At 45.4% G+C, this 24,065-nt stretch overlaps 1 protein-coding gene across 1 annotated transcript in view; it reads right to left on the reverse strand.

The window, feature by feature from the left end:
- GRIN2A (glutamate ionotropic receptor NMDA type subunit 2A) overlaps positions 1 to 11,264 on the reverse strand; it is a 415,475-nt gene extending 404,211 nt beyond the window's left edge. Inside the window, exon 1 of the mRNA XM_055340882.1 lies at positions 11,201 to 11,264. The gene's annotated coding sequence lies outside the window, so the exon portion shown is untranslated. The remainder of the gene's footprint in view (positions 1 to 11,200) is intronic.
- Between the last annotated feature and the right edge of the window lie 12,801 nt (positions 11,265 to 24,065).

The raw sequence follows: 24,065 nt of genomic DNA on the forward strand, positions 1-24,065 counted from the left end.
TTCCTCGTCTGCCCAAGGGAGACAGGACAGGTGCAAGGAGAACAGGTGTTTGTTACTAGACATACAGTAACTATCTTGCCTCCTCAGTCATTTTGCTAACTCCTTTGCCAAGAGGTTTTTCCTACTCAAGACCAGGCAGGTTAGCAAAGGGCCCCCCCCAGGAACAACCTCTAGTGAATCCCTGAGCTGCCCCCTTGAGCATCTGGGCACACACCATGTCAGGAACCGGCGAGAGCACACCTGCTCGATGCAGGGGAGCAGGTGATGTGTGATGGCTTGAAGCCCCGTTGCAGTAAACAGTTAATGTCAGCTGTAGCCATCATCAAGGGGGAGATGTGAGCCACCCGATGGAGCAGATAATCTGGCCACCTTCTGTGCTCACAGCATGTGTAAGTGGAATAAGAAGGAGAAGCGGTGGGGGGTGGGGGGGAAGAGCGGAGTCCTCTGAGCATTGGTCTAGCCTGAAATGAGCCTAGAGGGACCAGGTTGCCAAGAATCTGTAGCTTTTCTGGCATTTCCGTCTGGCCATGGCCAGCCACTCTGCATCTCCTTTCAGCTAGCACGAAGGGGAACAAGATGGAAATGCAGACAGAGTCTCGGGAGACACAAGGAGAACGTCCTGGCTGCAGTGGAAAGCATGGGACTCCAGGCCACGGACACATGGCACGGGGTCTTCCGCGCATCCTTCCTCCCTCTGCCACCAGCTGTGGCTGCAGCTGCGCCTGACACCATCCCTCCCCAGGCTGCCGTGGCCCTCCATATTTCTGTTTCGGGACTCTTTCCAGAATGATAGAAGCTCGCTCAGTTGGGTCTCCACACACAGGGCAGTCTGGGCTTGCAGAGAAGTCACACCCTGGTGCGATCGTCAACCATCGTCAATTGGTGCCCAAGCTCCCGTGCTCTGGAGGGACAGCTCTGAAGTATATTTTGGGTCCCAGAAGCACCAAGGCCTAGATGCCTACAGGTCAATAATACACTTCTTATTGGTTTCCTCCTTTCCAAGACATATCCTCCCTTGTCCCTCTGTCCTGTCTCCTGGGGTCCTCTCCCAAATGAAATACCTGCACCCACATCCTTGTGCCGGGTTCTACTTTCAGAAAAGCCTGAACTAGGACTAAACCTAGAGTGACATCACCTCTGTCCTCACTCCAGGACACCCCTGTTGACCTCAACCCCAGGCTGACTTGATCCTGCATCTCCAGCTCCGGCCAACATCTGTGCAGACATCCGCATGGTCCACCGCATCCCACCCTACAGTCTCAGGGCATCTGCGAGCTCGCTCTTAAGTGCTTGCAGACCGAGACCATCTCCTCATCACTGTAAGGCTAAAGGCACTCCTTATTCTATCGCTGTTGTGATCATCATTAACAACAGACACATCGGCTCTGGCAGCCTCTACACTGACATTTAGCTTTTTCTAGAAGGTAATGTGGTGCTCTATGGAAAAAACAGAGTTGACAGTTAACTTGATTACCTGATTCTTAACTATTACCTGTGGATTCAATAAAGTAATAGTTACATGAAAAATGACAGCAACAGACTACTTTGCAGCCATTTATGATTTTAAAGTATTTTATTATGATAATTTTTGCTGAGCGCTTAGGATATACCACACACTGGGGTAAAAGGTTTTAAATGAATTATTTCATTTGATCCCCACAATAACACTACCATATAGGTTCTGGTATTATTATCCTTATTATCATTGCTGTTACGTTACAAATGAAGAAATTGAGTCTTTTATAAGATCGATGATTAATGCTCATAATGTAATATTGAGGTAAAAAAAATAGGATATAAATTTGTTTGATATGTTAGTTCTGTTTAAATATATATGTGGAGGGGAAAAAAGACTAAAAGGTAATGTATTAAAATGTTAGCTGTTGTCTCTGAATAATGGGATTATAGGCAACATTTCTTTCCTCTGAGTATATCTAGCTTGGAGATTATATATAATTAATGTCTTTGGGTTGGGTCCCAATGACTCTATCTTCGTCTCCCTGAGATTCAGGATGGGTTCCCAGGGCTCCATCTTCTCCACCCTGAGATGCAGGCTGGATCTCCAGGGCTCCCTTCTCCTTGAGATGCAGGTGGATCCCCAGGGCTTCATCCTCTACTCCCTAAGATTCTCGTTGGGTCCCCAGAGTTCCATCTTCTCCTCCCTGAGATGCAGGCTGGGTTCCCACAGCTCAATCTATTCCCTAAGACGCAGGTTGGGTCCCCAGGGCTCCATTTTCTCCTCCATAAGAAACAGGTACCAGAGCCTATGAACCCTGAGAGTCCTGAGGAGCCTTCCTTGGTTAAATGTGCCAGAATTCTACAATTTCAGTGTCGAGAAGAAATTGCCAAGGAGCCAAGCAAGACCCAGCATACAAGAGAGGCTGCAGCAATTATGCTGGTCAGACCACTGAAACAACTCACAAGACTCCCAACAAAAAAAATCATGAAAGGCTTTGTTACAGGAAAAACTCAGAACAACAGGGTAAGGAAACTTGGAGGAACTTGAGGAAGATATGCCAACATCCATGAGCAGTTGCTAGGGACCCTTGATCTCTGGACCATTATCACCTAGATGAAGGATCTCAGCCTCAGGGATGCCAAGACATAAGTTTCAATGAGACATTTGTTCATTTTATCTCCCCAAACTGGGCTGAGCTACACCGCATAATAACTGAAACCAGGTGCAGACCATACATCTATGTTTTTGCAATAAACTATGTAGCAAAATAGTACATGGCATGGCACCTCCAGACAGTTTTGGACTTCAGACAGCGCACTATAAATCACTGATTAATACATCCCATCCCTTCCTGGCCAAGTCTCTGGTTCTAGTGTCTCAGGAGATAAGCACAGAGTTACATAGACCAGCTGCAAATTGGCCCTATTCTTAGAAGGGCCAACACTGAAGATTCCTGGGTCCCAAAAAGCCACACCCAGCCATGCTCCAGATAGGAAGAGTGGCAAGTGTGTAAGAAATCTCCTGGTCATGGAGAAAGCATTCAAAAATGTCCCCCTAGTGCCTGGGTCCAGACTGGAGTGTCCCTTTCAGTCACCACTGCTCCTTCGATTCTGGCAAAGTAAGAGCAGTGGAAGTGAAGACAAAGACTATTTTCCTGCCTCTTCACTCCTGCATCCTTTCCCACCTTCCCTCCCTATAGACCTCTGCCAACATCCCATGGCCTGGCAGAGGAGAGAAAGCTTGGGATGGAGTGGGAACCAATCAACCCGAATTCCATCTTCCTTCAAGGATGGTTAACTCTTCCCAGCGTGTCAAGAGCTGTGCCAGATGCCATTGAGTCCACGGGACTAGACAGAGACCATCCCTATTTACATGGAACTTACAGCCTAGCAGGAAAGACAGATATTTAACATCCAAATAAATATATGACTTCAAATCCATACAAGGGAAAAGAAGGAGGTTGTCATAAGAGAGAATAAAGGGGGTTGGAGCCTGCAGGAGATCAGAAGCCAAGGGAAGTGATACTCCCTAAGGGACTGACACCTGAGACCTGAAGGACTGGCATAGATGAAGAGGGACGGTAGGGCATTCCGGTGGGAGGAAATATCATGTGCAAAGGGCCTGCAGAGGGAATGCTTGTTAAGTTAAAAGAAGATGGCGGTGGGTGCACAGTGTGGCCAAAAGGCAGAAGGTGCTGGGGAAAGCAGTAGAAGTGAGACTGGAATGATGAGAGCCCATCAGGCCTGGCCCTGCAGCCACAGTGAGGAGTTTGGATCTTACATCAGGCCTCACGATATTGTGAATTGAGTTCCCCAGAAGCAGAGCCTGAGACGAGGGTTTGGAGCAGGAGATTTATTGGGGAGATGACTTCAAGAAGTAGGAATGAGGCTGTGGAAAATCTGGAAGGGAAAGCCATCCACCGCTGAGGGTAACAGAAGCCCAGAATGCTGTTGGGACCTCCAAGAAGTGAGCAAGGAGCCTCCCAGCAATTTCCTCCTGAAGGAGGGAGGATAGTGTATCTATCTACCAGCTCCACTGGTTAACGGATGCCTCCTGGACTGTTTACTCTTGCACTTTTGCACGGATTGAGTAGGTTCCGGCAGCATCTGAGAAGGCCCTGGGGCAGAAAGCAGAGGATGCTGGACATGCTCTTGAGGTGGACAGCTGTGAGCAAGAGTGAGTCTCAGCTCAGAGGAGGACCACAGGGATAAGACTCAGGCACAAGGGATTTCTGCCACTGATGGGGAGTCTCGGAAAGTCTGTAAGCAGAAGAGGCCCATCTGATCTGCAAGGTAGAGGACATTTGCCCAGCTATGCAGGCCAAGGAAACAGGAAGAACCTTTCTGTGTATGAAGCATCTAGCCATGCACCAGTATTGGGACCTCTACACACATCATCTTTAATTCGTCATGAGAGGAATATTATCCCCATTACAGATGTGGAAACTGAGACTCAGAGGCATGAACTGATTTGCAGGAGGTCTCACAGGGAGCAACGGAGCTAGGAGCCCCTCCTGGCCCCCACTGTTCTTGTCTGAGCCTCTGGCAAGAGCAGGGGGCCTGTGCCACTGTGTTCTCCTTGGGGAGGGGGGTTCCACAGCCCATAGGCTCTGTCCAGCCCAGGTAGCACTGAGAAGCCAGCCCCCAGAGCCCCCCAGGGCCTGCAGGTGTTTGCCTCCCCCACACACAGAACTGTGCCGCCAGGAAGACCAATTATAAATGCCGGGTATTTATAGTGACTTTCTCCACCCAGTACTTCCAGCACCTCCAAGGAACTATTTACGGAATCCTCCCAGCACCTCGGAGAGAAAGGCAGAGCCTCAGAGGGGAAACTGAGGTGAAGCTGAGGGGGCAGGGTGCCCCCGAGGAAGGACCCCAAGCCGAGGTGACTTTGCAGGTGTCCTCTGAGGGATCTGACCGGACAGCCACAGGCGGAGAGTGAGCCAGAGGAAACCCGCAAATGCCCACGCGCCCACGGCCCTTCCCAAGCATCCGCCCCCTTAATCCCTCGGCCTTGACTTTCTCGCCTGTGACATGGGCTGCCTCGTCGACTTGTGAGATTTCAAGGAGCTCAAACAGGTACAGAACAAATCCTGGCAAGGCGTAAACCTCAGTAAATGTCAGCGATTTCTGATTTTCATTATGATCATCCTTACGACTAACCCGGTAAGGCAGGGAAGCGCTACGTGCAGGGTTTGAGCTTCAGAAAGCTAATGATCCTAATTAAGGTTTTCAGTTGTTTCCTCCATAACGTACGATTGTACATGAGGCTATTTGGGAACCAAATTAATAAAGGCCAAGGCAGGTCTTAATGCCTCCACCCAGAGCAGAGGACAAAGAAAAGTGGGGACGGTCAGGGGATACACAGACAGACTTGTTTCTGGCTCTATGCTGACGGCCAAAGCATGGTGACCCACACGGCATGTGACAGATGAGCTGGCAAAAATGAGAAACTGGGACAAGATCTTTGGGGGCGGCCACACACCCACACCTCCCACCTTGCAGCAGGGGCCAAGCTAAGAGCTAAGCACGGGTCACTCAAGTTTTCAGCTGTCAGCGAGGCTCCAGCGGCTGAACCAGAGAACTCTGGAGATCCTCCCCAAAATGTGCAGCATGAAGCGGTTACCATCTCCCACCTTTCAAGACCTAGTGAGGACAGGCCAATAACACACGTACAGAGTTACTGGTGCACGGTGTGGCTTTTCCAAAAACGGTCACCATTATTTCCTTTATGATTTGTTTCTTATCCAGTCTTTGGTGTCTTTTATATATGAAAACTATAACGTGTTTGGTATTAAAAAACAACCCAAACTGTAAAGCAGGATGGAGGCAAGGGGGAAAAAAGGCCCCTCCTCCTTTCTCACCCCCAAATTGTCACTGATGTTGTTGCTATTATTTTTGCTTCCCTGGGTCGGGGCAGAAATCCTCAATCCAGAAAGGCAAGAGTCTGACTCCTCTCCTAGAATAACCAGCAACCCTCTGACCTACCTACCCCGTGCAAGCCATTTTCACTCCATGGGAATTGTCCTCTTCTGTGTCAGGAGGGAGCTGGATTAGACCAGCCATTCCTAAACTGTGCTGCACGTTAAAATCACCTGGGAGGTCTGAATGATCCCAACACCCGGGCCACACACCAGGCCGATGAATCAGGTGGGACCTGGGCATCAGTGTGTTTTTCAAACTCTCTAGGTGGTTTCAATGAGCAGCTGTGGTTGCAGGGAACCACCCCAGGGCCTTCTCAGACTTCAGCATGTGTAGAAATTGTTCTAGGTCTGGGCTAAAATGCAGATTCTGGTTCATCAGATTCTAGGGTAGAGCCTGAGACTCTGAATTTCCAGCAAGCAGCTAGGTGATGCTCATGCTGCTGGCCCAGGGATCCTATTTAGAGCAGTGAGGGACTAGACTCCTGGTTGAAAAACTTTGTTAGCCTTGGACATTTTAAAGGAAGGAAATTTTACATGGAACTAGTCTGGATGAAGTAAGGAATAGGAAGCAGGGGTCCCACACTCAGACTCATCCCCAACCCCCTTGTAAGGGAGAATCATGGCCCCCAAAGATGTCCTAATCCCTAGAACCTGTGAATATGTCCTGTTACGTGGCAAAGGGGAAATTGAGATTTCAGGTGAAATTAAAGGCTGATAATCAGCTAACCCTAAAATATGGAGACTATTCTGGATTATCTAGGTGGCCCCACTTCATCAAAGGATGTCCTTAAACGTGAAAGAGGTCAGAGATAAGAGATATGAGAACTCACCCCACTGTTGATGGCTTTGTAGAAGAGGCCACGAACCAAGGAGTGCAAGCCGCCTCTGGAAGCCAGAAAGGACAAGGCAATGGAGTCTCCCCCCCAAAGCCCCCAGAAAAGAACACCTTGATTTTAGCCAAGTGAGACCCATACCAGACTTCTGACCCCCCAATACTGTAAGATCAATTTGTGGGGTTTTTTTTATAAGGCAGTCAGAGTTTGTGTTACTTGATTACAGCAGCAATAGGAAACTAATACACGGCCGGCAGCATCTCCTGTGAAGTTCTAAATCACGAAGAACAGCTGGACTAGATGACCTTCACCACCACGGATCCGTGACGGGGCTGAAACACTCTAAGCTTGCCCTACACAGCGTCCTCCTGGGCAGGCAGTGTTCCAGGACTGCTAGCACATCCTAGTCCTATGGAACCCGCTTCCTCGGGGCTCCAGGGCCCCCACTGTCCCTCTTTCTGGCAGGAGGGGAATCCCCAATAGTCTCCTCAGCAAACTGGAAGTTATTTTCAGCTCAGCAGTTGAGCATTTCAGCAAAAAGCAGCTTGGAAGTGTCTCTTGGCCCCTCGGGGAGGCCTCTGTTGCCCTCCTTGTGGTGTACACACCAGATTTAGCCTAACACCTGCCCGCTCCCCACTACCATGCTGCTCAGAACATCTCTGGTCCAACCAACCAAGCCAGAGCAGGACCGGGTGAGGAGGAGACCCTGAGTCCGCCCTAGTCTGGTCTCTATCGCAGAGGTGGATGCTGGACTGTTCTGTAGAAGAGCAGGTGGACAGAGTCTCAGGGGCGTCCTGGAACAATGAAGCACTAGAACAGTGGTTCTCAGCTCTGCTACACACTAGATTCACCCAGGGGCATTCAGACTGATGATGTCCAGGTTGTGGCACCCCAAGTCAGTTAAATCAGAATTTTTGGGGGTAGGGCCAAGGTGGCAAGTTATGGTTTGGTTTTTTGTTTTTTTTTTTTAAGCTTTCATTGTGCAGTCAGGGCTGAGACCTGCTAGACCAATGGTTCTCAGAATGTGCATCACAGATCAACAAGGTGAACATCATCTGGAAGCTTGTTGGAACGGTAGAGTCTTAGACTCCAACCCAGACCCACCAGGATCAGACTCTGCATTTTAACAAGGTCCCCATGAGGGTCCTGAGTACATGAAGTTTGAGAAGCATGACTGCAGAGCTTAATAGTTAAGACTGCCAGCTTCGGGTCAGACTGCCTGAGTCGGTGGGAGGGTCTCCACCACCTCTTAGCCACTAGGCCTTGGGCACACAACCTCTCAGCAACTCTACCTTTGGCTTTTCCCCATGTCCCACATTGGGGTTGAGCCAGGAAACCCCAAGAGTCCACAACATTCCAGGAAGCCCAGGGGAGAAATCCGAAAGAACCCACAGCCTGTCTTGGAGGAAGAGGTTCAGGGGGACCCGAGCACCGAGACAATCTGGAGGCCCTCCCTAAGAAAACGAATCTGAAATCCCACATATAAAATCAGATGCATCAGGAAACGGGTCCAATTTTAAGTACTCTGCCCCTCTCTGACTCTTTAAGTACTCTGCACCCTCATCAGATTTCCTGTCCCGACTTCCGGTTCCCAGAAAACAGTCTTTTTGCGTATGCGTTGGATCCACAATCTCGGCCTCTGGAAAAATTAACAACCCATCTGTAGTAGCTGAAAAATACCAGAAGCTTCAGGATGTTCAAGGGAAGAAGGATTACGGAAAGCACTTAATTGAAGCGCCTCCATTGATGTCATCGGGGACCTAGAAGAATGTTGGAAAAGCCAGTGCTTCAGAGGGAGAACCAGGCAGCTCTCCGAAGAAATTTTTAAAACAGGAACAAGGATTTCTCAGTTTGCAGGGCTCTCTGGAAGCGGGCCCTTTCGGATGAAGGCAGGCAGGCTATACTTAGAAAGAGACGCATGGTGAAGAGCAGTTCTGTTACTATAAATTCATCTCCAAAAGCCAAACATATGTGTGTGCGCACACATAAATACCATATATATGGAGGAGATAAATCAGCGTATGACATTTAGCCCTTCCTAAATTGGGAAATATATAAATTACTACTTTTTTTTTCTCTCTCTCTCTGTGTGAATAAGAAGGAAGACCTCTCACTCCTGTAAGATCGATCTGATAGAGGATAATCTATATTTCTGAGTGTAGCTCATTCATTGACTCATTTAGTCTGCAAATAGTTGAGAGCTTCCGTATGCCAGTGAGGAACAAGACTGACATAATTCCCGTCTTCGTGAAGACTGCGATCCGGCGCCCACCTCTCCAAGTGTGGTCCTGGACCTGTCAGCGTTGGCCTCTTCTGGGAGCTGGTTAAAATGCAGGTTCTCAGGGCCCGTCCTAGACCTACTAAATCAGAATCTGTACTTTATTTCAGCACGGTCTCCCAGAGGCGTGCATACGCAGCAAGGCTGGAGAAGCACCGATCGAGTACAACCCAGTTTCCAAGTCTGCTTAGCCACAAAGGAAAGTTGATTTCACCTGCGAACCGCAGATAGGGTGTCATTAAATGGGAAGTTAGCTATACCCAACCCGATCACTTGCCCCCACCGACGCAGATGATGAGTCCAAGACACTGATTTATGTCCTCGCAGAAGACAGTGGAAATTGGCAACAGCGATAAGGGAAGCCGGGACGTATTATACAACCATTTCATGATTCATGGGTCCAGGAACCCTCTCAGGAAGGAAGAGATGGGTTCAAGTTGCAGGGTGAGAGGGTTTGGAAGAAGAGCTTGCTTATCTTGGTACAGAAACCGAAAAGTGTCAGATTCCAACTCTGACACTCAAGCCCACTAATGGATGGACTGACTCCAAGATCGGCAGGGTAACAGATGGAAGTGGAAGGAAAAAAAATATCATTTCCCCCAAACTTGCTGAGTCCGAGGAAGATGTCGGAAGATTTGGATGCAGCCAGCATGATTAATCTTACTGACTTTACCTTGAGCTTCGTTTTTGGCGGGGGAATGGCATCGGCTTAAAAGTTAATTACAAGCGAGAAACAAATCCTGCAGCTGATGTGCACATTACAAACAAATTAAGTTCTTAAAATAGGCAACACACCACTTGGAACAATGGTTTACGAGCCCAAGGGTGCATGAAAATAATTGTGGAAGGTGAGCAAACTAATAGCTGATATAGATGGATTAAATGAGGGCAAATTGCAGATATTAACCAAAAAAGAAAGAGAAACATAGTCAACCTCTCATTTTGTAAACAACAAGCCAAGCGGAACAATCCAGAATGAAACCCCCCTGTGGAATGGGGGGGGGCCCTGCCAGAGACGGGGCTCCCCAAAGATGAGGAAGCAGCCAGAGAGCTGTGAATCAGGCCAGGAGGAGGGGCCGCCGGCAGGGGAAGCTCAGATCGGCACTGGCAGGCAGCAGCCCACCAAGGGTAAATTCAGAGGTGTGTGGGAGAGAAAGTTTCTGTTGTACAAAGTTGGAAATTAAGCCCACAGTCCTCTTCAGGAAATGAAACCAGGCACGGAGAGCAGAGGTAAATCTCCCAGGGTCGCAGACCGAGTGTCAGAGTCCTGGCTCGAACCCCAGGCTGCCCTCCCCAAGACAGACTTCCTTCTCATTCAGCAGGGACTGCAAACTCATGTGCAGGCATGCAAGAAGCTGGCCTGATGGGGGGGACCGCAGGCCAGCACCGTCCACAGAAATCTGCGGAACTTCATGGGCAAGAGAGCTCTCTGGAGACTCCAGTCTAAGGCATTAATCCCATTCGTGAGGGCTCCACCTTCATGACTTGAAAGCCTCTCAAAGGCCCCACCTCCTAATACCATCACCCTTGGAGGTTAGGATTTCAACAGATGAATTGGGAGCGGAGAGGGGACCCGAACCTTCAGACCACAGCGCGGTGCTAGCCAGAATGGATCTGAGAATCATCACGGGGGCCACTGTCTCCCAACCTGCATCTTACACCAGGCTACCTCCCCACCCCCACAAAGAGCAACTTCTTTATTTTTTTTTCTAGCAACTTCTTTAAATAAGCATCTTAAGCATCCTTAGGAACCTCATATGAATCATTAACCAACCACCCTTATTGAGTTCAAGTCTGACCCTGTCACTCCTCCACTACAGGAAATTTGGTGAGTTAACTTCTCTGGATGTCAGTTTTCTCCGAAATGGGAATAATCTCTTTCACGGGCATGTTTTAAGGGACAAATGAGAAGATTAAACGGAAAAGCAACTCGTAACTGACAAAACACTGCCCAAACATAACGGCGGTGAATGAGACATCCTCGGAGACTAGGGCATGGCTAATAGGGCATGCGATGCATCTGAGACCTCACCTGCCACCGTACTGGGATTCCAAGCCCTGCCTGTCCACACCCCACCCCTGAAGTACAGAAGAGCCTTCTTCACCAAGAGTTCTCTGCCTTTCTAGGCCCCTTGTACCCCCTGTATTACATGCCAGGTGGACACAGATTCACTTGTTCACTCAACAAACAACCACTGAGCACCCACCTGGCATCAGTTGTTCTGGGAACGGAGGGTAGATGGTGTATGGACACTGTCCATGTTCCCCTTATCAGGTCGCTGCTCCTCTCCCACATTCTGTGTGCCCAGCTCACTCCTGCCACCTTCTTCAGAGGACTGCCTTTGAGCTACAGGATCACCATCACCCACATCTCAGCAGCAGTGCCTGTGAACTGACATCCCCAATGACTCACGTGGGCAGGCGTACACAAGCCCAGCTGCTCCTTGGCTCAAGACGGGACAGACTCTAAGATGTCATTTACGCTCCAGAGCTCCCCAGGGATCAGTCTGAACTGGGTCTGAAATCTCATCCTTTTAGGCTGTATCCCATTCCCTGTCCTATTTCCCCCTTGCTGTCAATTTCTCCCTTGCTGAGAGCACGTTCCTAATAAATCCCGTGCTCAGGAATCCTTGTCCCAGGATCCGACTCTGGGGGAACCTGACAAGGACACACACGTTCACACACAGCCCCTGCCCTCAAGCAACCTTCCAGCTAACTGGAGAGGCTGGCGTGTCACAAACCGGAAAGAGTTTTTTTTTTAAGATTTTATTTATTGATTCATGAGACGCACAGAGAGACAGAGAGGCAGAAACACAGGCAGAGGGAGAAGTAGGCTCCATGCAGGAGCCCGACGTGGGACTCGATCCCGGGACTCCAGGATCAGGCCCTGGGCTGAAGGCGGTGCTAAACTGCTGAGCCACCCAGGCTGCCCTGGAAAGGGTTTTATTCACCAGGATTCCCTTTGGGGAAAGTGCTATATTGGTTTGCAAGGATGCCTTAATAAATTCACCAGGGGCAACACTGATTCCCTGTGGGCATGAGTGACGCTGGTGCCAAGACTTCAATAGAAGAGGAGGAAAACTGGTCTGTGTGAGACCACAAGAAGGATTTGTTTCTTCCCCAGAGCAGAAAAGGAAGGAGGGTTCTGGGCATGGAGGGGAGGCCGGGAGCAGTGTGCTGTGGCATGATCCCCTCATTGTCCACAAGTTACAGAGCCAGCATGCGGACACAGGCGCTAGAAACAGAAGAGACCACAAGGAACCGGGCCCTTGAGAAATCACGCAGAGGGCTTTGAGCCATCTGAAACCATGGTATCAGGGATCTCTGAGGCAAGTTTAGGTGCTGCCACCAATGCCCACTAGGAAGACTGCAGTAGGCTCCTACGCGGGCTCCTTCTGTACCTGTCCCCCTTCCATACACGGTCAGTTCTCTACCAGTAGCCAGAGGGAGCTTTTGAAATGCAACCAGGTCTTGATAGCTACCTTTAAAAAGTCCCCGAGTCCAGGGCTGTTTCAAACCCTCTGATGCCTTCTCATTGCATTTACAACAAAACCCTGAGTTCTCACCCTGGCCTTCATGACCCTGTAAAGTCCTCCTTTCTGTTCCTTGAAAAGGCCCATCTTGTTACCACCCCAGGCCCTTTGCACTGGCTGTTTGTTCCACCTCGACCACTCTCTCAACTCCCGTATCTTCCCAGGGCTGAGTGTTTCTCATTGTTCAGTTCTCAGCTCAACTGTCACCTCCTTGCTCAAGTCTTTCTTCCTCAGCACTCTATGGACTTGGGCACCTCCCCCTAATCTATAGCATGTATTCTATATCCATGTCTTCAGAACACTATCATCTGAACTTGCACTATTGGCTCATGTGTTGCTTATTATCTCTCTGTCCCCAGAACATAAGCCTCATGAAGGGCAGAGACCTTATCTTATTTACCAATGGGTCTACAGGGTCTGAAACTTAGCAGATGCTCAAGAAACACTTGTTGAGTGACAAAATGAGCTTCTGAGGGACAGGGGAGCCCCAAATGGCATTCAGATGGTGTGAACAAGTGATGTTGACAGAGAGTACGTGAAGGAAGGATGTACCAAGAGATACAGGGGGCCAGAGAAGGTTCCCCAGAAGAGAGGGTATCTGAGCGCAGCCTTGGCACGCTAGCCTTTGCCTTGTTCAGACTGTTCCTCAGAAGCACAGAGCTCCTTCTGATTCAGGCCTTTAGAAAATGCTGTTCCCTCTCTCTGGGAAGCTCTTCTCCATTCTTCACCTGGAGAATTTCTTATCACACTCCACACTCCAAGTCTCAGTTGGAATGCCACTTGCTTAGCCAAATATTCATTCCTTGACCCACTCTCATCCAAATTAGATCTCCCTATTGTTCTCTCTCCAAAGATCCTATCTTCTTCATTCTCTTACTCTCTGGGGATCCTCTGTTTAATGGGCTCTCCCCATTAGACTATAAGTTCCATTAGGGTAAGAACTGTGTCTTCTTCACTATTGTATCCACCACTCCTAGAATGCCGCCCAGCACACAGTAGGTGTTCAATAATTTCACTAGCAAATGAATCAGTGAGGGAGTCCACGGGCAAGACAGAGGAAAGGGAGATTCCCAAGAGAGTTAGAAGCATATGCAAAGCTAGTAAGCCTTTGGGAAGTCACACATTGTTGAGTGTGCCAAGAGAATAATGTGCACATGGAGAAACGACATGAGATGCGGTAAGAGAAGAAGGAAGATGTGAGATTGGGATGGAGATTTTCAATCACCCCTGTTTTCCCTGCCAGCTAGACAGGTCCCTACAATCACTGGCTGCACCTGCATCTTTGCATGATGACGGAAAGAGTGGGTTTGCTTGTCCAAGTTCTCCTGGATAGTATATGAGCTGCCGAAGTGAGCACGGTTCTCCTGGGATAAAAGAAGAATCTTTGTGGCTACCAAGGGGAAGAAACGTCCCATGTGCCAAGAAGGCGAAGATGCAGAAAGAGTCAACAACTGGCTACTCTAATAAATTGTAGGTCACTATGGGTCTGGACCAATGAGACCAGGCAACACAGTCACTTAAGAAGAAGAGATCCAAACAAACTGCGATCCAAACAAATGTGGGTCAACCTGTGTCACTTTGGATCATCTACTTTTTCCTTGCGATGATGCTTTCTGAAAAGGAGTCAATCTGTGTTGAGAGAGATGACTGGATGGGAAATGGAGGACAGGAGATCCTGTGAGAAGTGTATGTAATAATCCCAGTTAGAGAAGATTTGGGTCCCAAAGGTACCTGTTAAGGTTGTCACCACCGATTCACCAGATGTTCTCCAGCTTCCATCTTCCAGGTTCCTGGTGGAAGAGTACTTCTGGGACCTTTGCCACACCGTGGAGCCACTGACTAGTTCCACACAGTGAGTCATGCACACAATGGTATGTGTCACTTCTGGACTGGGACATTTAATTGACAGCACAAGACCTTCTATACCTCTCTTTACCTTGGTCTTTCTCCAGAATGCACCATTATTTCTGCTAAGCTCCCCTCTCTCTACCCCCCACCGCTCAATCTAGGGAGAAGCCTCACTCTCCTCAAACTCCATTGGGATTTTGAGTGATTTCCCAATCACTCAGGAATTTTTCTGAATCCTTTTCATTCTCCCAATGGCTGAGACGTTTGAAAGCTAAACACTAAAGTCAGGCACTTGCAGACTTTCTTCTTTATACTGTCCCATATATTTTTTATACCATGCTATTCCTCCCCCCTAGGAAATAGCCCAGCCATCTGTTTAGCTTAGGGTAGAAGAAGCATGGAGAGAAAAAGGAAAAAGGAGAGAAAGTACATCAACTAATACTTCAAAAATACCATTGATCTATTTTCAAATTCCCTGACTCTTTCCTCTGTCATCTTTATTCTGCTGTTTTAACTCCTTGCCATGGATATTTTATTTCAGTTATTATACATTTTAGATCTAGAATCTCCATTTCCTTCTTTCCCATCATTTTATTTTTGGCTGAGATTTCTTATCTTTTCATTTATCATGAGCAGATTTTCCTTTACATCACTGAGCACAGTTACAACAGCTCCTTTAAAAATCCTTGTCCGCTAATTCCCACATCTGGGTCATCTTGGGCTCAGCCTCCATAGATTGTCTTTTCTTATGAGAATGAGTCACATTTTCCTATTTTTTTGCATTTCGAGTAATTTTGGATTGTATGCTAGATATTTCCAATGTTATGCTGCAGAGACTGGATTCAGTTCTTTCTCCCCCAAAGGGTGTTGATTTTTACATTTGTTTTAGGAGGCAGTGAACTTAATTGGACTCAAACTGCAAATTCTACCAGGTGGGCAGCAGTGCAAGACTGGGTTCTTCTCTTTTAGCCTCATCTGAGCTGCTTAGGGATTGTCACAAGCAAGCATGCTTCAGAAGTCAGCCAGAGATTTGTGCAGATCCATCCATGGATTTGAGACTCCCCACTCTGTCTCCTTTTCTTTGACAGCAGTTGCCCAGAACTCTGTGCTCTGTCTCTTCAGGTCACAAAGAGTCCAGGTTTCCTATCAGAGTTTCCTGCAGGAGTTGGAGGTTTTTTAATGTTTTTTTCTCCCCCAGGGTTAATATTTGTTATCTATGGAAAGATCAGTTCAGTCAGCACTTACTACATACTTGGCCATTATTAATAGAGCAAAAGTCCATATTTCACTTAAGAAAGGATTTTAAACTCAAAAAAAAAATCCAAAGCACATCATCTCATAATAAAGGACAAGTCCTGAGAGACAGATGTATCTTTATTAATAATTGCATACATGTTATTTTTCATTTTGTCACAAACTGTGAAAACATCTGGGATATATGAGAGTCAAAGAGGAAGTTTGGGAATGACTCTGAATTTGTAACCACTTCCCACCTCCCCTGTAGGTGTGGCTCCTCCCTAGAAACCAAAGGATGAAATTGATATTTCTAGAGTACCTTCTAAGTGTCCAAGCCTTTGCTAGACAATTTGCCAGTTTAAGACACAGACTTGCCCTCATTATATCGATGATAAAACCTGGGCTTTGAGAGAATAAGTGGATTGGCAAAGCCTCAAAGTTACAGAGTGATGGACCTGGAGTTTGCCCTCAGGTGACAGGGGTATTCCATAAAGGCAGATGCTGTCATCAAAGAAGACACCTGCCAGGTACATACACCCTCCTCCACACTTGAAAAAAACAGGTGTGTCTATCTTCTCTAAACAATACTACCCATGCTCAGCCAAAAATCACACAGCTAGAGGTGACTAAGCAGGTCAAGAGTGTTGGGATCCCTTCAATGTCATATTTAATGACGTTCCACATGATTCTACGTTGTGGTCCTATGTAAGCCACAAACTCAAAGAGATCCCAGTCCCACTCTGCCTGCTTTGAAATTTCTCCAGCATGCCCTTATAAATGACAAATATCAACCCCTTCCTTATTCTGCTGGTGGGGCTATAAATTGCCCTTTCTAGGGGACAATTTGGCAATACCTCATTAAAACCGTCCAGACCTTCTCACCAAGGAATTTCACTTCTAGGAACATAGCCTAAAGGCACAATCATAGAAGCACACTGAGATTTATATACAAAGATGAACACTACGGTATCATTTATAATGGTGAAAAATTGCAAAAAATTGAAATGTCCAAAAGTAGGGAATGGCTAAATAAAATATGATACAGCCATACCATAGAATATTAATATGCAGCTGCTAAGAATCATGTTCTTGGAGAATATTTAAGGACATGGGGAAATGCCAATGGTATATAGTATTGAGCTAAATAAAATAATGCAGAACACAGGTCACTGTGTGATACGATCCCATGTATAGGTGTGTGTGTGTGTGTGTGTGTGTGAGCATATGGGTCTGTTTGTATATGCATATGTAGGTATGTATCTGTCGATCTCTAAATGTATCTGAAAGGACATACAACAAAACGTTAATGGTGATTATCCCTGGGAGTTGATATTACACATAACTTTAAAATTTTCTCTCTCATACCATATCCTGAAGTGAGTATGTATAGTTCTTAAAAAGAAATATTTAAATTGTAAATGCTATCAAGAGAAACCAGAGTGTCAAAGGGTAGAGAAGAGGGTAATATAGATTCTTAAATACTGGAATTTCAAATATTCAGGGAAAATAAGGGCATTTCAGATCAGATAATTAACAGCCATGTATCAGTTAACCTCTGCCACAGAATACCCATAAAACCTCAGGGTATGAGGTTGACGTATGACAGAAGGCATTCATTACATTCACCTGTCTGAGTGGACTAGGGTTGGCTGATGGAAGCTGAGCTCGCTACTGTACCCCTGGGCTGGCTGAGTTTGGGTGGCCTAGGTGGAGCTACAGCGGCTGCATGGGGTAGCTACAGTGGCAAGGCTCTGCAAGTTCTTCCTATGCTGGTGGGAGTGTACAAGACAGCAAGTCCCTTCATGCAAATGCTTTTTGCCTCTCTGGTGACATTACACATGTTGCCATTCTATTGGCTAGAGTGGATCACATGACCAGACCCAGATTCAAGGGGCAATCCTGCCTCTTTAACAGGAGGAAGCGCAAAGGCATATGAATGGCCCCAATATGAAAAACTGGGGCCATTATTCTACTTACAGGTGGTCACCACCCTACTTGACAGATGCTTACGCGTGGTGCCAATTGGAAACCTTAACTTATGAGGGCCATTCTGTGTGGTCTGAGACAGACTGCCCAAGTCTACCAATTCCACATCCACTAAAGCCATCCAACTAATACTTTTTGTTCCATAGATATCAAGCATGCCAAGTTTCTCGATGACTGGTTGTTTGAATTTGTTTGTTGTTTGGTTTGTTGGTTGGTTGGCTTTGGCTTTTTTACATCATTCAAACCATTAATTATCTTTGAGACGCCTGTTAATTTGTCCCATTGCATGTTTCACTGTTGCATTCCTGATGACACAAAGAATAATAGCAGTGTTCTAAAAGTCACATGGCGTACTCGAGAAACACAGACGTGAAAACCACAACGTTTAGCCACACAGGCTGGGTACTGCAAGACTTCAGGGCAGTACTGTCCAAACAGTGGCTGCTACTGGAATTGAAACTTTAGCTAACTAAACTTAGGTGAGATTTCATTAAAATTAAATACAAGTTAAAATGCTGTGTCTCTGTCGCACAAGACACATTCCAAATACTCGATGGCTACATGCGGCTGGCCGGTGGCTGCCCTACTAGACAGTGCAGAACAGAATAGATCCGTGTTTGCAGAAGATGCTGATGGACAGCACTGCTCCAGATGACATCACAGACATAGACCATGGTGTGGATGGTGCCCCCTGGAGTTGTGCCATTCAGCAATCCTGGTCCACCGACCCAGCTAACTTGTGCCTGGGTTTTTGAGCAACATTCATAAAGGCATTGGCTTCCTCCCTTCTTTCAATGTAACTGAAATGAACCTGCTGCCCTTTTAACTAAACTAGTTCCTGCCAACCCCATTCATCCAGGATGTTTTTCAGAGAGTAATGGGTTTCTCTGACATTCTAGTTCCTTCACTTGGCAGCCCCAGCCCTGGAGCATCTTTCGATTCTCATCCCCCAACACTCCTTACCTCATGCTCTTGCTCCAGCACTTTGTAGTTCAGCACATATGGTATATCGTTCTGTGTCTCTGGACTTGGGGACTTTTGGACATTCTGTCCCTGCAGTTAGAATGCTTTTCTTACTCATCACCTGGTCTTTTAAGACTGAATGCCAGCCTGCATCCTGGGGATGCTTTTCCTAACCACATTGATTCAGATGCTTCCTTCCACCCTCAGGTGCCCACAGTAACCTGGGTTTGCCTTTATCATTGGCCCTGTGCTCCACTGCCTATCTTCCTTTCTAGGATGTGAGCTCCCTCAAGTCAGGACAGATTATTATTATTTTGTCCAATTCAGATTATTAAAATGGTCCGGAGCCAGACCCATCTGGATATGATTGCTCTTCTACCACTTGCTAGCTATGTAATCATAAACAAGTTGCTGTAGCTTATCTGTGTCTCATTTTCCTCAACTGTAAAATGGGGATAATAATAGGGTGTCTTAGGGATGACTTGCAATGATACCAGAAGGAAACTTAGAACAATGCTATCCATACACTTTAAGTGCCTACTATGTGTCAGCTGTTTCTCCTTATATGGCAAGAGTCTAGCATATAAAAGGGACTCAGTTATTGCTGCTTGAATTAGCAAAATGATAAGAGACCCAAATTACTTTAAAAGAAGTCCCTGTGGATTATCATAGAGCTACAGAACAACCAGGCACTTTTAAATAATTCTCCCAAGAAAAGCTTAGAGCTTTCCCCCTAAGGTCAGGAACTAGACAAAGATGTCCACTCATCACTTTTATTTAACACAGTACTGGAAGTCTGTGATTGCCGCAGCAATCAGACAACAAAAAGAAATAAAAGGAATCCAAATTGGTAAGGAAGAAATAAAACTTTCACTATTTGCAGATGACACAATACTATATATAGAAAACCCTGAAGACTTCACCCAAAATCTGCTAGAACTGATAAATGAATTCACTAAAGTCACAGGATACAAAATCAATGTACAGAAATCTGTTGCATTTCTATACACCAATAATGAAGTGGCAGAAGGAGATATTACGAAAACAATTCCATTTATGATTACAGCACAAATAATAAGATACCTAAAATAAACCTAATCAAAGAGGTGAAAGACCTGTACTCTGAAAACTATAAAACACTGATGAAAGAAATGCGACAACACAAAGAAGTGGAAAGACATTCCATGCTTATGAATTGAAAGAACAAATGTTAAAATGACTATACTACCCAAAGCAATCTATACACTTAGTGGAATCCATATCAAAGTACTAACAGCATTTTCCAAAGAACCAGGACAAACCATCCTAAAATTTGTAGAGACACAAAAGACCCTGAATAGCCAAAGCATTCTTGAAAAAGAAAAGGAAAGCTGGAGGCATCACAATTCCAGACTGCAAGTTATACAAAGCTGTAGTAATCAAAACAGTATGGTACTGGCACGAAAATAGAATAGAATGGAAAAGCCAGAAATTAATTATAACTATATGATTAATTAATCCTTGACAAAGCAAGAAAGAATATCCAATAGGAAAGATAATCTCTTCAACAAATGGTGTTGGGAAAACTGGACAGCAACATGCAAAAGAATGAACCTGGACCACTTTCTTACACCATACACAGAAATAAATTCAAAATGGATAAAGACCTAAATGTGAGACCCAAACTATAAAAATCCCAGAAAATAACAAAGGCAGTAACTTCTTTGACATCATCTATAACAACTTCTTTCTAGACATGTCTCCTGAAGCAAGGGAAACAAAAGCAAAAATAAACTATTGGGACTTCATCAAAATAAATAGATTCTGCACAGCAAAGGAAACCAACAACAGGGACGCCTCGGTGGCTCAGCAGTTGAGCACCTGCCTTCAGCCAGGGACTGATCCTGTAGTCCCAGGATTGAGTCCCACATTGGGCTCCTTGCATGGGGCCTGCTTCTCTCTCTGCCTATGTCTCTGCCTCTCTCTCTCTGTCTCTCTGTCTCTCATGAATAAACAAATAAAATCTTTAAAAAAAAAAGGAAACCAACAACAAAACTGAAAGGCAGCCAACTGAATGGGAGAAGATATTTGCAAATGACATTATCTGATAAAGGGCTAGTATAAAAAATATATAAAGAACTTATAAAATCAACACCTAGAAAAAATAATCCAAGTAAAAAATGAGCAGAAGACATGAATAGACATTTATCCAAAGAGGACTTCAGATGGCCAATAGACACATGAAGAGATGCTTGAGGCACCTGAGTGGCTCAGTTGGTTAAGCATCCAACTCTTGACTTTGGCTCAGGTTACGATCTCAGGGTCATGAGATCGAGCCCCGTGTCAGACTCTGCAGTGTGCATGGATTCACACTGTGCTTAAGATTCTCTCTCTCCTTTCCATCCACCCCTCCCTGCTCATATGCTCTCTCACTTTTTCTTTAAAGAAAAAAGGCAGGGGGAAGATGCTCAGCATCATTTATCACCAGGGAAGTGCAAATCAAAACTACCATGAGAAACCACCCAACCCCTGTCAGGATGGCTAAAATCCATAACACAAGAAAAAAACAGGTATTGGTGAGGATGGGAAGCGGAACCCTCATGCACTGTTGATGGCAATGCAAACTGGTGCAACCACTAGGGAAAACAGTATGTAGCTTCCTCAAAAAGTTAAAAATACAGCTACCCTACGATCCAGCAATCATACTCCTGGGTATTCACCCAAGGAATACAAGAACATTAATTCAAAGGGATACATGCACCCCTGTGTTTATAGCAGTATTATTTACAATAGCCGAGATATGGAACCAGCCCAAGTGTCCACTGATATATGGATGGATAAAGATGTGGTGTGTCACACCACTGGGGGCATCATAATGCCAGATTTATACACACACACACACACACACCACATAAACACATACACACACACAGAGGGATATTATTCAGCCATAAAAAAAAGAATGAAATCTCGCCATTTGTAATGACATGGATGGATCTACAGAGTATAATGCTAAGTGAAATAAGTCAGAGAAAGACAAATATATGAGTTCACTTATACATGGATTTTAAGAAACAAAACAGGCAAAGGGGGAAAAATAAGAAAGATAAAGACACAAATCAAGAAACAGACTCTGAATTATAGAGAATTATAAAGAACACACTGATGATAACCAGAGGGGAGGTGGTGGGGATATGGGTGAAACAGGTGATTGGAGACTAAAGAGTGTACTTGTTGCGATGAGCACTGAGTGATATGTGGAACTGTTGAATCACTATATCGTACACCTGAAACTAAAAGAACACTATATGTTAACTAACTGAAGTTAAATAAAAACTTTTTAAAAATTAAATTAAATTAAAATAATCCCCCTGAGACAATGTACAGCATCCTTTCTTCTTCTTCTTTTTTTTTTTTCAGCAGCCTTTCCTGATTAAAACTCTTCACAGTATAGGGATACAGAGAACATACCTCAATATCATAAAACCCATATATGAAAAGCCCACAGCAAATATCATTCTCAACAGGAAAAAACTGAGAGCTTTTCTCCTAAAGTCAGGATGTTCACTCTCACCACTGTTGTTCAACACAGTACTAGAAGTCCTAGCCTTGGCAATCAGACAACAAAAAGAAATAAAAGGCATTCAAACTGGCAAAGAAGAAGTCAAACTCTCACTCTTCACAGGTAACGTGATACTTCATGTGGAAAACCCAAAAGACTCCACCCCAAAACTGCTAGAACTCATACGAGAATTCAGCAACATGGCAAGTCTATACACTAACAATGAGACAGAAGAAAGAGAAATTAAAGAGTCAGTCCCATTTACAATTGTACCAAAAACCATAAGATACCTAGGAATAAAACCTAACCAAAGAAGCAAAGGATCTGTACTCAGAAAACTATAGAACACTCATGAAAGAAATTGAGGAACACAAAGAAATGGAAAAGTGTTCCACCCTCATGGATTGGAAGAACAAATATGTTAAAATGTCTATGCTACCTAGAGCAATCTATACATTCAGTGCAATCCCTATCAAAATACCATCAGCATTTTTCACAGAGCTGGAACAAATAATTCTAAAATTTGTATGGAACCAGAAAAGACCCCGAATAGCCAGTGGAATGTGGGAAAAGAAAACCAGAGCCAGGGGCATCACAATGCCAGATTTCAAGTTGTACTACAAAGCTGTGATCATCAAGACAGTGTGGTACTGGCACAAAAACAGACACATAGATCAGTGAAACAGAATACAGAACCCATACAGCCCTCGACTCTGTGGTCAACTAATCCTCAACAAAGCAGGAAAGAATATCCAGTGGAAAAAAGAGAGTTTCTTCAACAAATGGTGTTGGGAAAATTGGACAGACACGTGCAGAAGAATAAAACTGTACCATTTTCTTATACCATACATATAAATCGACTCAAAATGAATGAAAGACCTAAATGTGAGACAAGAATCTACCAAAACCCTAGAGGAGAACACAGGCAGCAACTTCTTTGACCTCAGCCACAGCAAGTTCTTGCTAGACACATCTCCAAAGGCAAGGGAAACAAAGGCAAAAATGAACTATTGGGACTTCATCAAAATAAAAGCTTCTGCACAGCAAAGGAAACAGTCAACAAAACAAAAAGACAACCTACAGGATGGGAGAAGATATTTGCAAATGTCTTATCAGATAAATGGCTAGTATCCAAGATTTCTAAAGAATTTGTCAAACTCAACACCCAAAAAACAGTCTAGTCAAGAAATGGGCAGAAGACATGAACAGCCATTTCTCCAAAGAAGACCTACAAATAACCAAAAGACACATGAAAAAATGCTCATCACTCAGCATCAGATGAGCACCAAAACCACAACGAGATGCCACCTCACACCAGTCAGAATGGCCAAAATTAACAAGTCAGGAAACAACAAATGTTGACAAGGAGGTGGATAAAGGGGAAACCCTCTTACACTGTTGGTGGGAATGCAAGCTGGTGCAGCCACTGTGGAAAACTGTGTGGAGGTTCTTTAAAAATAGAGCTACCCTGCAACCCAGCAATTGCACCACAAGGTATTTACCCCAAAGATACAAATGTAGTATTCCAAAAGGGCACCTGCACCCCAATGTTCATAACAGCAATGTCCACAATAACCAAACTATAGAGAGAGCCACAATGTCCATTAACATATAAATGGATGAAGAAGATGTGGTCTGTATAATGGAATATCAGCCATCAAAAACAATGAAATCTTGCCATTTGCAACAAAGTGGATGGATCATAGAGGGCATTATGCTAAGCGAAATAAGTCAAACAGAAAAGACAATTGTATGATTTCACTCATATGAGGAATTTAAGAAACAAAACAGAGGAGCATAGGGGAAGGTGGGGAGATAAAACAAGATGAGATTAGAGAGGGAGACAAACCATGAGAGACTCTTAATCATAAGGAAACAAACTGAGGGTTGTTGGAGGGGAAGTAGGGGGATGGGGTAACTGTGTGAGGGCACTTGATGTAATGAGCACTGGGTATTATACACAAT

The sequence above is a fragment of the Nyctereutes procyonoides genome, unplaced genomic scaffold, assembly GCF_905146905.1.
Source record: "Nyctereutes procyonoides isolate TBG_1078 unplaced genomic scaffold, NYPRO_anot_genome, whole genome shotgun sequence".
Taxonomy (NCBI): Eukaryota; Metazoa; Chordata; class Mammalia; order Carnivora; family Canidae; genus Nyctereutes; species Nyctereutes procyonoides.